We start from the raw sequence: 14433 nt of genomic DNA, 5'->3' as shown, positions 1-14433 counted from the left end.
GTTATGAAGAAATTTATAATTTATTACATAAATAACATTGAAGACCTCACTGAATTACAGTCACTCCGTTCTCCTCCTTCCCTACCCAGAGACTACCACTAACCTCTATTGGTTGTTTAACATTCAAACATATTGTATCAGTTAGTGTTCCAGCAGAGAAACAGAAACACTATGAGTGATATGGAATTGGGGATTTATGATAGGGATTTGATTTTACATGGTTGTAGATGCTGTCGAAGAAGTGGAAGCTTATTGCCTCTGCATCCGGGCCTGAAGTCTTGTAGGTTAGTAGGTCTGACAGTCAAGAACACGAGCCAGACATGAAGTGGGGCAGAACAAGGACAAACCAGAACATAAGTTAGTCCCTCACTGCCTCCAGCCTTGGTGATCCTGGTGAAATAGAAGGAGCTGCTGCCCTTTGCCGTGGAGCCACACACACACCCGGCATTGGACTCAGAGTAAGTGAAGGAGGGTAGCAGGCTTGGAGGAGCTGCAGGCCTGGCTGGTGCTCCATGCCAACAAGGTGAGCAACAGTCAGATACAATATGTGCAATCTGTAGTGGCTCCTGGTAACTACAGAATTCATACTGACCTTCAGAGCAAAATGGCTGCCCCACTGAGCACCATCAATTCTCTAAATGCTGTGTAGTTATCTAGGGGCCAGCATTTAACCTCTGCAGGTCGTCCAAAGCTGGGGCTCATCAGCAGAGACGACCTGCAGATCTCTTCCTTCACCCTATTTACTCCCAAATATTTCTCTGTGTGGCTCAGTTTTATATTTTCTGCAGGACTACTGGGTTGGATTAAAAATGGCAACCTCTGAAACATTTTCTCCTTTAATCATTTGTCAGTGGAGAGTGGGTGGTGAAAAATGAGAATCAATGCAGTGCCTACATTGTCCTGAGGGTGAACTGAGATGATTATGATGTACTTAGTTCAGTGAGAGGCATACAGTAAGTGCTCAATAAATAGTGGTCAATATAAATGTTAATATTATTATTGCACTTAAAATTTCTTCTGCTTCTACTTGTGTGTCTCATTATTCAACTATACATTTCTTGAATTTAGGATCTGTGGCCGATTCAGTCCTGTATCCTCAGAAGCCTAGCTTAGAGCCTGACCTATTTAGAGATTCAATACCTGGAGATTGTATTGAAAATGACTTCATAAGACTCTTTCCTGGGATCAATTTTTAGAAGGAGGAGAGAGATGTATGAAGATACTGGGCACATAAGAATGAAGGGGGCACTGGGGAAAGAAATACTCAAATGTCAATCATACTGTTTGCATGAATTTTGTGATGTTAGATCTCAAGATGTACTTGACTTATTCTGTAGATGGTGTTGGTACCATTGGCTAATGCTTTAGACGAAATAGAGTTATATCCCTATCTAACACCATATGGTAAAAGGAATTCCAAGTGGATTAAATATTTAAATGGAAAAATTAAAGCCATCAAAGTTTGGAGGAAAATGGGTAGGGATGAGTATGTGACCTTGGAGCAATGTTTCCTAAGCATGTCACCAAAGAGGGATTGCATAAAAGATTTAATCTTGTAAAAATAAGAACAAAAATCTGTATTTAAAGATCTTGATGAACTAAAGAGGAAAAGAACAAATTGTAATGACATTTGCAAAATATATGACTGTGTTAATATTTCTAACATGTTAGAGACTCTAATAAACCAGTATGAAAAATATAAACAAATCAATAGAAAAATGGACAAAGAGCATGCACAGCCACTTCTATATACTGCAGGTGGAACCATACCTGGTAGATGGGTACCATCTTTCTGGAAAGCAAATTTGCATCAAAAGCCTTGAATATGTATTTATATTTTGCCCTAGGAATTTCAATCTAAGGAATTTATAATACTGTATCCAAAGATTTAACTGTAAGAACATTTATCAAAGTGTCGTTTGTAAGCAGAATTACAATTCTATTTCCCAAATGACTATAGTGGCCTTCCTGACATTTGCATTTTAGTTCTCTGGGTGTTGCCTAGGTCAGTGTGAATCATTACACGATAGATTTATACATCAGCATCACAAGCTTGGTTAATGTGAGTCTTCTCCTGAGATCTATTTGGGCATATGAAGGAAACATGTTTCTGAGCCTATATGTTTGAGAATTCAGATGCTGGAATTCAGAATTCTCCAGGGCAATAGATTCCACTGACAGAAGCCTTTTGGAAGACAGCCAGACTTCCCCACCTGATGGATTCCTCTGCCTCTCCATCTGGGCAGCAAGGATAAAATTTTCCTTTATTGGAACATCTCAATGTACATTAGTTTTCTCTCACTGCCATAACATATTGCCACAAATTTAGCAGCTTCAAACAACATTCACTGATTAGCTCACAGTTCTCTAGGTTGGAAATCCAGGGGAGCTCAACTGAGTTCTCTGCTTAGGGTCTCATAAAGCAGAGATCAAGTATTGACCAGCTTGGGTTCTTCTCTGGAGGCTGTGGGGAAGAATTCATTTCCAGGGTCATTCCGGTTGCTGGCAGAGTCCAGTTCCTTGCAGCCATAGGGCTGAAATGCCTGACTCAGCCGGGGTCACTCTCAGCTCCTCAAGGCTGCTCTCTGGTCCTTGCAGGTGCCCCCTCCATCTTCAAAGTCTACAACAGCACTTCAAATCTTTTTCCTGTTCCAAATCTTTCGCTTTTCCTTCTGCTACGAGCCAGAGAAAAACGCTGGTTTTAAGATTCATGAGATTAGATTTGGCCCACTGGGGTAATTTACCCTTTGACTAACTCAAAGTCAACTGATTGGTAACATCTAATCTGAATATCCCTTTTGCCACATAATCTTAGGCATTATCTCTCAACACATACATGGTCCTGGGAATGAGGGTGGAGAATCTTGGGCAGCAATTTTGGAATCATGCCCTCTACGACATAGTTTTCTCCATGTGAGTTGCATTACTTTAAGCTCTCTGACTGTTGATTCAAAACAATGATAAAATTATAGAATGTAGGAACTAATTAAATTCCTACAGTTTGGAATCATAGAGTGAGAACAGGTAGCAAAATTGTGTGAGGCCCATGGCAACCCAGAAAGCACACACCACACCTGACAGGCAGTGTGGAGATTTAGCATCAGCATTATTGCCTGAGGGGATGTGCCAGATCTTTCACATTTCCAAATGATGCTTTTTTTTTTTAATATAAAATATCTTGATTTAAAAATTTTTGACTAATTTATACTTTTAAACACTTTGCAAGAAAACACACCAAATAGGCCAAATCCGAATGATAGGCCACCAGTTTTCAAGCTCTGCTTTCATCTCTTGCCCTTCCACCCCGCCCGTTATATTTCTGAGAAAACCCAAATACAGAGAGATTAGATGACCTATCGAAGGTCACATAGCTAACTGGTAACAAAGCTGGAACTAAAAGACAAATGTATTGCCTTTCAGTAAAGATTTTGTCCTTAGGTGTACTAGTTTCCTATTGCTGCTGTAACAAATGACCACAGACTAAAAGGTTTAACACAATACAAATTTATTCCATTACAGTTCTGCAGGCCAGAAGTTTTAAGGCTTATGGGGTTAAAATCAAGGTGACACCTGGGCTGGCTGGTTTTAAGGGCTCGAGGGAGAATCCTTTCCTTGCCTCTTTCAGCTTCCAGAGGCTGCCAGCATTTCTTGGCTTGTGGCTACATAGCTCCAATCTCTGCTTCTGTTGCCATATCACCTTCTACCTTCGATCCTTCTGCCTCCTTCTTATAAGGACCATTGTAATTATACTGGGCCTATGGGAGAATCCAAAATGCTCTTCCTATCTCAAGATTCTTAACTTGAAAACCTCTCCAAAGTCCCTTTTGTCATATAAAGTAACATATTCACAAGTCCTGGGGATTGCAGTGTAGACACATTTGGAAGGCCGTTATTGAGTCTACCAAAGTAGGTTAAAAATCATTAATTATTACCTAGATTTCTCATCCTCCTCTGTTCTGGGTGAGAGCACCAATATCCAGGGCAGTCAAAAAGCATATTAGACAGCAACTTGTGCCAGTTTGTCTAACATTTGAGTAACTTGGGTATGGCCACACCACCCCAGCCATTTCAATTTATTTTCTGTAATTTAAAAAAAGTCAGTCTTTCAAAATATTGGTTCTGAACTTTTTAAAACATCTAGTAAGTAATCATAAATATTAATTTTTTTTTGCCTGCTCCTCTCTCATCCCTCATTTTTATGGTGTGTTGAATACTATTTTATACCCAAAACTATTTTCTTTTTTTGTTTTGTTAAGTATTAAATTTGAGGATTGAAATAAAGGAAAACACCTCATCAAGGAGTAATGGGTTTACCTTGCAGTCAGGGTAAAAAAATTCTCTCTTATCCAGACTTGCAGTAGTCTCCATCCTTCTTAATCGATTTTACACTTCTACTTCACTTGCAGACACGAAAATACTTGATTACAAAACAGAAATGAGAAATCACAATGGCTTGACTTCGAGTTTTTGAGTGAATCAGCACAAAGTTGTTCCACTGATGTTTCAGTCATTTTTAAGAGGCAATGAAATTAAGTGGAAAATGCTCAGTCAAATCTCTACTGCAGTGTGCCTCATGTTTCCCATCTACGAGTCGACCAGAGCTCTATTTTCCCTTATATGACTATGCATCTTGAAAATTTGAAATGTATAGGCGAATGGGACTTTATAACATTTGGTTACATCTATGTATTTGTTTTGCATATGCTGAGGGTTGAGAGTTCAATTTAAGTACACACGTCAGAGTTTTGTGGTTGTGTTCTCCTCTTCATCCTCAACATTGAGCCAATCTCTCACCCAGCCCACTGAGTATCTGGCAAATATCTGTTCTTTCAATAAATATTCAACAAAATGTCTGTTTTGTGCTTCAAAAGGGCAAACTAGAACCTCCTATGAAACATAATTATAAAATTTAGACAAGTGCGTAAAAACCTTGAATGTGGAACAAACTGTAAGCATCAGTGCTGAAGAATGAGCTTGGAAAAGAAGAGTAAATGAATTGGCAGAAAGGAGATGGGGGAATGGAAAAGCCAGAGGGAGTCTAAGGTCTTCAGTGGATCATTTTGTATTGACTCCACTGTCTTTGATACACTAAGCGAGTACCAATCACAGGTAACCATTTCAAATTATTTATGTTATATTTATATTCAAATGGACAAAAATATTCAAACATAAAATTAATTCAGTTAATCTCAGGCAAACTTTCCTAATAATACATGTATCACATACACACATTTTAGAGAAGGAGTAAAAGGCCTCAGTACCTAAAGCTCTAGAAGGGTAATTGTGATGGTTCATTAATACTCATGTAGGTGGAAATGTTCTCTACTTCTGTCTCCAGTGGCTGGCTAGACTGGCACTCTGGATAGAACCAAGAACAAGAGATATCGTGCTTCTGAGGTCCAGAGCTTCCAACCAAAGGTCAAACCTTCAAGTGTTAAGAGAGTGTAAGGAGAGCATGGACCATTGCAGTAGGGGCAAATGCCATTGATTATGAAAGCTTAGAGTTCTTATCTTTTATCATGGGGAGCTCCATTTCTGTGGTTGATTGCACCAGAGTTGTTGCTATTCACATCCTTCCTAAAAAGGCTACATACAAACTAGCTAAACTCATATGTTGATCTAAATATGATTAGTATATATGTTGACTCTGATCTCCCCATCTCTCTGGTTGTCTAAATCTATCAGTATTCAAATTAAGCGATCCTCACATTTTGGTTCAGAGAAGATGTTAACCAGAAATGGAACTTGCCAGGTAATTCACACAACCATACACTCTATGGAGGGCATTCTAGGCACCTGGGAAGGTGGGCTGAAAGACAGAACCGAGGTGATGAGTTCAGTAGAATTTCCCCAAACAGTAACTAGCTCATTGGAACGGAGCAAGAGATGAAATCTGAGATGGAATAACTGGATCAGGCACTTAGGTTTGATCCATTTACTCTGGCTCATCGAAATCCTTTCTTCTAAGAGCAAGGGAGAGTAAATTCATACCCAGAGGAGAGGGCTGTAGAAGGCTTGTATAGGAAAAGCTCAAAGTGGTGCATAGTAAGACTACAATGTATTTGAAATCTCATATTTCATCATTATAATTCATCTGAAGTCTTTGTTCTCTTCCTTTTAAAAAATCCAATTTTATTTTAACATAACCAAAATGTTTCAAATTACTTTGTATTCAAAGTAAAAGATACCTCAGGCATATTTTTTTTTTAAGATTTTATTTTTTTTCTTTTTCTCCCCAAATCCCCCTAGTACATAGTTGTATATTCTTAGTTGTGGGTCCTTCTAGTTGTGGCATGTGGGGCGCTGCCTCAGCGTGGCTTGACGAGCAGTGCCATGTCCGCGCCCAGGATTCGAACCAATGAAACACTGGGCCGCCTGCAATGGAGCGCGCGAACTTAACCACTCAGCCACTGGGCCAGCCCCACCTCAGGAATATTTTTTAAAACATCTTCAGGCAATGTAACTTAGTAGGTAAATATGCTGGCTGTGACCAGATGGACTTCTAGTTAAAATTTCATCATTACTGCTTACTAGCTATGTGGCATAGGGCAAACTATTTCACCTCTCTTTATGCCTCATCTTTGTTTCCTTACCTGTAAAGTGAGAGTGATTATGTTCGTACCTGCTTCACAGACATGTTGGGAGGATTAACAGAGAAGAGACACTGAAAGAACTAAAAACCATGTTTTGCAGTTAGCAAATGTTCAATAAATGTTAATTATGTTGCTATTCTTGTTACCCTAAGGTTTAACATACTTCTGTAGTGTAGTTAAAGAATGAAGGCAACTGGAAAGCATTATAAACTAAAATAAAAACTCTATAATACCTGAGCAAAACCAACCTCCTTTTCCAAACTATGTTCACAGATGATAATTTTACACAAACTCTCAATGGTGCCATGGGACGTTGTGACTACTGGTGGGAAGGAAGACCTGGCTTGGCTCCCCATCTCTGGCTCCTGCTGGGAGCTGGACCACAAAGCCAAAAACTCCTGTGGATTTGTAGGGAAATTCCACTATGCAAAAGCATGAATCTACTCCTGCAGAACTTCAAGAGGTGGGATGAGAAGAGCTAGTTTTTCTGCAAAGCTCTGCTGTACTGCTCTTAACAAACCTGAACAGAATTTGTGCCATTGGCCTGAGACTTTAAAATGAGACTGTGGGGTCTTGGATTCCATCCAAATGTGGTTAATTTCTTCAAATACTTCCAGTACCATAAGGAGGAAATCACCGCTCTCCCACCTTCCCACCTTGGATCCTTCTTGCAATTCTCATGAAGCCCATGGCTGGATTGTCTTTTACAGGCTTTGACTATTGAAAATACTGTCATGCTATCCAGACCCACTGATCCCCAATACATCATTCAAAATAGCCATGAAGTCTGTAAAAGGAAATTGTAGACATTATTACTTTGAACTTAGTTGCATGTTTACTTGTCCAGCATTGCCAGGAGACCAAGTTTTCTGAGGGCATTGATTAACGCTTTATCCAGTTCCAGGTCCCCAGCACATAACACAATACCTGGCATATAGTAATTACTGAAAAAACATTTGTTAAATATGCAAATGAATGAAAGAATGAACGACTTCATTTATGGCAGCCTGCCTATAGAGCGGCCCCTGGCATAGATGCGGATGATTATGAGGTAATTTTAGTTTCCTCAATTTAAGCAGAAAGTGGAATACTTTAGGAAAAAGCATTCATTCTTCTTGATTGTTTGAGTGTATATCTGACTGCCATCGGCAATGGGAGAACAGACTTCAGGTGTCCAGAAAGTTTCTTAGGCATTTTGCAGAAATATTCAGAATTCGTAATTCCTGGGGAGAAAGGTTGACCTCAGTGGCGCCTGGAGTATGTGCTGAGGCTGCCTATTGGGTAATCAATTCCCATGACGCATCGAGCATTTTCTTGCTTAAGGCATCACTTTGAGGAGGCTGGAACAGAACAGTGAAAAGGAATTGAGTATTCTTAAGAGTGATTTGGATTTTGAGAAGAGATTCTTTAAGATTAGAATCTTAGAATAAGGATTCCTGAGATTTTCGGGAATCCTAAGATTCCTTAAGGAGGTAATTTTATAATGGAGACGTAAATAGTAGAGAAAGAGAGGCAGACGAGATGAATTAATCTTATGGCGCAAAGTTTTATTTTATGTGTAGAAAGACGCATAGAAAATTACACATAGAAGGTTAGAGCTGGTTGGAAACTTTCAGAAGATTTGATTCTGAATTCTTCATTCTACCAATCAGGAAACCCATGGCCAGGGTGTGTAAGCAAATTGTCCTGAGTGACACAGGGAATCAGTGGCAGAGCCAGGATTGTAAAGTGGGGCGCCCGGTTTCTAACCCATGCTCGTTCCACCCTCTGAGCTGGCTGCCTAAGCCTGGTGCACAAGGAGAAACCGCTCCTGGGGTTATTTGGAAGAGCATTTGTCATCTGGCTGCCACACTCAAGGGAGAGCCAGACCACTTGATGGTGGAAAAAGAGGATGGAAATGCAAAATGCGAAGATGGAACTGCAGATTTTATATGGAAAACATGAACCAACCTTGGTTTGAAATATTGAAAATAGGTTAAATTCAATTTAAATTCTATTGGACTTCAACTTTAGAACTATAAACAAAATGCCTGGAAAAATTTATGCAGCTATCTCCCTTTCTGCTGCATTAGGTAAATTAAAAGGACTATCCCCAACGTCTAGGATCTTATTTAAAAAGTTGAAAACATTAACCTTAATAAAGGCAAGGGAATGAAACATAGAACAAAGATTACTCCCATAATCTCTTGGCCTTGCCCCCTGTGAGGCAGAACCAAGAGCCCTGGGCTAGAAATGAAAGAACTGGATTCCAGTCCTGTTGAGCCTGTGACTTTACTCAATTCATCAAGAACACTCTGGGGTTCAGTTCACATATCTGTAAAATGAGGGGATTAGATTAGATGGAGGGTCTCTAACAGCCTTTGTCACTTTTAACATTCTAAGACTTACATTTTTTTTTAAATGAGCCCACATGCTCATTTATTGACTGCCTACTATGCATGAGGTATTGAGCAAGGTGTTGTGTTGTGTATACAATGGTGAACAAGACCAATATGACCCCTGACCTCAGGGAACTTAAAGAGACAAGAAGTAAACAGGAAACAATAAGTAGATAACTTGTGAAACTTTATCTATAATAACTAGATAATATAACTAGTAATAGGAGCTAAGCTGAGTTAGAGAGTAAATGTTAGGGGAGGAAGGCTCCTTTGGGTGGGGTCCATGAAGGCCTCAAACCTCAAGACAAACATTTCCATAGCCATAGAAAGAATGACTCTAGCAAAGAAGGCAGCATATGCAAAGGCCCTGTGCTCAGAGAGAGCTTGCTATCCTTGAGGACCTGACAGAAGGTGACTGTGGCTGAGAGACAGTGATCAAGGGGAAAGGAAGCATGACGTGAAGATAGAGCAGGTCTTGCAAGATTTTACAGACCATGGAAGGCAGTTTTGATTTTATCCCAAGGGCGATGGGAGGAGGTTTTAAAGTCAATGAGTGACATGATTTAATTCTTGTATCAAAAAGATTACTTTCAATTCTGTGAAGAGACAATGTAGAGGGGCAAGGGTGTACAAGGGAGACTGGGAAGACATAAATACACTAATTTAGTTAAGCAAGGTGGTAGCGTGGATGAGAGTTACACAGTGGAAATGAAAAGGAAAGAGTAGATTTAAGATATATTTTAGAGGCTGAATTGACAGGACTTATTGATTATTAGCATAAGGTAGGTGACGGGAAAAGAGAAATCAAGGTCAAGGATGATTTGAATATCTAAGAAGATGGTGGTGCCATTTGCTGGGGAAGGCTAGAGGAAAAGTGAGCTTGAGGTGGGGACAGAAATCAGTAATTCTGTTTGGCCTTGTCAACCTTGAGAAGTCTCTTAGACATGTGCAGGGACATACCGTGTAGTGATTGGTCACACGAGTCTGGGTGGAAGAGGTATACATTTTTGGGATTGTCAGAACATAGGTTATAGCTAAGGCTGTGAGGATAGTTAGAGAGAAAAAGAAATAAGGTAGAATGTCCAGGAATTGTGGCGTTAAGTGGAAGAGTCTGCTGCAATGGCTGAGAAAGGATGACCAATGACGTAGGTGGCCTAAACGTCACATAAGCAAGAAGAAGATGTTTCAAGGAGGGAGTAGACAGCTGTGTGGAAAACTGCTGAGAAGTTGAATAAAATGTAGACTGAAAAGTGTCATTAGATTTGGCAGCAGAGAGATAATTGATGACCTTTAAAGGAGAAGATTTTTTTTATAAGTGGGATAAAAACTACATTAGAATGATATGGAAAATAATTGAGAGATGAATATGTGGGATAAATGTGTAGAAAAATTTTAAGGAGTTTTGCTGTGAAGATCAACAGAGAAATAATATAGTAGCTAGAAAGACTTGAAGAATCAGGAGAAGCTAAATTTTATTAAAGACGTAAAACACTAAAGTATATAAAATAGCAGGTCATCAATAGTCTATTAAGTAGTGAGAGAGAAATGGTGTAGAGCTGGGGTTGGCAAACTATGGCCATGGGCCAAATCTGGCCTGTTGCCTATTTTTGTAGACTACTGATGACCCATGAGTTGAGTAGTTTTCACATTTGTAAATAGTTAAAAAAATTTTTTAGAAGAATAATATTTAGTGACGGGCAAATTATACAAAATTCAAATTTTAGTGTCCATAAACAAACTTTTATTGGAACACAGCTACACCAATTAGTTTAGGCATTGTCTATAGCTCCTTTCATGCTATGATGGCGGCATTCTGAGGTCACGACAGAGGCTATATGGCCAGTAAAGCCTGACGTATTTACTAACTGGGCTTTCAGAGAAAAATTTTGTTGACCCCTGATGTAGAAGAAAAACGAATTACTTGCTGAGAAGACCTTGAGAAGGGAATGAGGCTGTGTCCCCCAGGATGAAGGGCTGGTCTCTCGTAAGATCAGGGACACTTACTCAGTAGAGCCTGAAGAAAGATGTTAAGCCTGCTGGCAGATGCATGAAGTATCTTGAGTTTGGTGACTGTGGGACAATATCAATCTTGTTTGATGCCTCTGTTTTCTTAGTGACAAGGAAGTGAGCTGATATAGGCATGGTGTTACCCTGGAATTTTGACCTAAGCCTTCTTTTCTTCAAGAAAGAAATGTCACAGTGAAACAGAGATCAAGGTATAAAATTCATGACTCCCACGTTTCAGAAGTGAATTATGTACTAATATCTTTAAACTTGAAGCACTTCTCTGAGTTGGAGAAGGAAAGAGAGACTCTGAGACGAGGCAAATTAGTTTGATGCTGATGGTTCTCAGAGGGGCTCTGCCCCTTCATTTATCTTGGGATCAGTCATAAAAGGGGGGAAGATAGATCTCTCAAGTAATTTGGGGCATCTTCAAATAAAGGGGACAATGCCTTGATTTTCCCCTTCAAACCTCGGGAACCAGTAGCCTTGCAGATATTTTTCCAAGTGATTACGACTCAGAAGCAGTAGAGGAGACACAGCTGCATATGAAACAGGGCATGGAGAGACGAAGTACCTGCCAAGTTCTCTGTAGTTACAGAATATTGTGGTAGGAAATCCAGCTGTGCCGTGAGGCTATTGCAGTCACGACAGCAGCAGTGGATGGAAGCACGAAAATGGATGGAAGCAGGGAAGGAAAGACAGAGATCAAACCTAAGTAACAGCATTGAGGATAATGGACAGCCAACAAGTCTAAGGAAAACCCTGGATCAAAGGGGGCTTTGTAAATCTCAGTGGAAGTCAGAAGGGACAGTTGACAACTGAGAACCAAGTGTCTTATTCTGGATGCTAAGTAACTTTGAGGGCCTAGTGATTCTTGGAGGCCACCACAAAGTGGGGCAGGAGTTGAACCATACATTGAGTGAGTTTGCTTTGAATTGACTGAGAAAACCCTTAAGTGACTGAATTTCCCCTGAAATCACAAAACCCAATTTCTGCTCTAGGTGCCATAGGAGTTTTGGACAGAAACTAGGAAAAGTACATTTTTTGCATACTTGAGTTTTGTGGTTTGAAAATTAAAAAAATCTTAACAGGAGTTGAATGAGAGAGAAGAGAGCTTGAAATTGTCAGTTATTTTCTCTGGACGGGGAAAAATGCTTTTACCGCATAAATAATTCCTTTTTCCCAATACGCTAAGGTTACTTCTTTAATCGTTAATTATCATGTATAAGGATTTATGTGCGGAACATGTTGTAAAACACTTTATGTGCATGTTTCATTCAATTCTCACATTATTCTATGAGTTATAAGGAATTATGATCATTCTATTGATGAAAAGCCAAAAGTCTAGAATATGCTAAATACTTTGCCAAATGTCACAGAGCAGAATCCACTTGATCCCAATGTCTTTCTTTCTAATCTGTCTTTCTGGCTTCCATTTCACACCGTCAAAAATGAATGGTAATAACTTCCATTTAGTAAGACTGTTTTTTGACAGGTGCTGACCGAATTGCTTTAAATATTCAATTTCCCTTAGTTCTTATAAAAAGTCCATGCCTTACTATTATTCCCACGTTACAGATGAACAAACTGAAGCTTAGGGATGTTAAAAATTTATCCAAAATCACTCAACTAGTAAGCACCAGAGCCAAGAGTTAAACTTAAATCTTCTTGAAAGCCCGTGTTCTTAATTATACTATCACTTTTCTGCCATTCAGATACCTGAGAGTCTGATGCTCTTGGGAAAATTTTTCTAACCAACTACAAGAGTGGTGAAGAATCCTCTTCTTTCTCTGTTAACTTGAAGGACATATAGTGGCCATCCACAAAGATCCATGCCTCCTTCTTCTTGGGCACTTAGCTAGCCTCCTTTGCAGTTGGCATGGTCTCATACAATCTGAGCGGAAATGATATGCACTGTTTCCAGGCTTGGCCTATTAGTCCTTCCATACTGTCCACCATGATCTTTCCCCTTGATCTGGCTGGATGCAGATGTGGAGGAGACCCTAGGAGATGGCAGAGCCACAGATGGAAGCAGCTGGGGTCTCTGAACAACAACCTAGAGCAGAATCATCCCCAAAGAACTGATACCTACTTAGGACTGTTACGGAGTAGGGGCTGGTGGGGAGAAAGAACTTTTATTGTGCTGAAGTGTTATCTTTTGGTCTATTTAATATTTGCTACAGTATCTCAGCTTATTCTAAAAAACACAAACGGAAAGAGACATAGCAGGGAAAATGTAACCAAAAGAAAGTAGGGGAGATATAATAAAATCAGACAAAAACCGTTATTGTGAGATTACAATATGCACACCACAACTATTTACATTTTAGAGAGACCATTATGGCCATAATGTGGTTTGAATGGGAGAAAGCCCAGGACAACATTGGTAGTAGGATGATCATTTAAGAAGCTATAGCAGCAATCCAGGAAATAAACGACGGTAGACAGACCTGAAATGGTAGAAGAAGTGTGAGCATATTTAAGCTATTTTAAGTTGGTAAAATCAATAGGACCTGTGCTTGATTGTATGTGGAGTGAGAAAGGGGCGGGACTCAAGGATGATACCTATGTGTCTGGCTCGACGATGATGGTGCCATTCACAGACGTATGTGACATAGGAGAAAGGGCAGGTTGATGGGTAGAGTAGAGAGGATGAGTTTAGCTTTTCTATTTTTGTATTGCCAAGAGTGACTTGGGGAAGGGATGAATATCCAGGTCTGGCACTCAGAAGAGAGAAATAGGCTGGAGGTCTAGCTTTAGAATCAGTTGGCATTTAATTGGTGATTAACACCAAGGGAGTAGATGAGATTTTCCCCATATTTCACATAATGAATGAGATGTAATCCCCCACACACATACCCCAACACACACACCCTTGCTATGAACTCACTAGAAAATAAAATGAAAATATCTTCTTTTTCATCCTCATTTCTTCTAGAAAAATTCAACATGTCTGAGCTCTATTTACTCTTAAGGGTCAGTGAATTCCATGAAAACCTGGGCTTGTGCATGCACAAGGCTTTCTATATGATGAGGCTGCATGGTCAGAGATAAAATAGATTGCAGGCTGTGGTTCTCTTGATTTGAAACAGAGCCTGCTCTAAACCATGCAGAAAGTTTCACCAGACTGCAAACATGGACAAAGGGCAAAGGATTGGAGGATTCCTGCTCACAATAATGCTGTGAAGGTAGGAAGATCTTTGATGGAGCAGAAGGGATTGTGCTGGTTCTAGGAGAAATTAGGCACCCAGCGGCAGACCTCTGGGAGCCTAGGGAAGACCTCTTTATCTGAAGGTGGCGTGAAGAACTCAGCCCTGCCAGCAAAGCTGCACATGTTTAAATGGATGACAGTCTTAGGAAAGAAGCTGTCACAGTGGTTACTGCCTTGGACTGAAGATCAGAGGCCTCTGTCATATTCTTCCTGGACTACATAAGTGTGGGGTCTAGCCTTGACAAAA

The sequence above is a fragment of the Equus caballus genome, chromosome 9, assembly GCF_041296265.1.
Source record: "Equus caballus isolate H_3958 breed thoroughbred chromosome 9, TB-T2T, whole genome shotgun sequence".
NCBI lineage: Eukaryota > Metazoa > Chordata > Mammalia > Perissodactyla > Equidae > Equus > Equus caballus.
The sequence above is the reverse complement of the archived record's forward strand: the minus strand, read 5'-3'. Positions refer to the sequence as shown.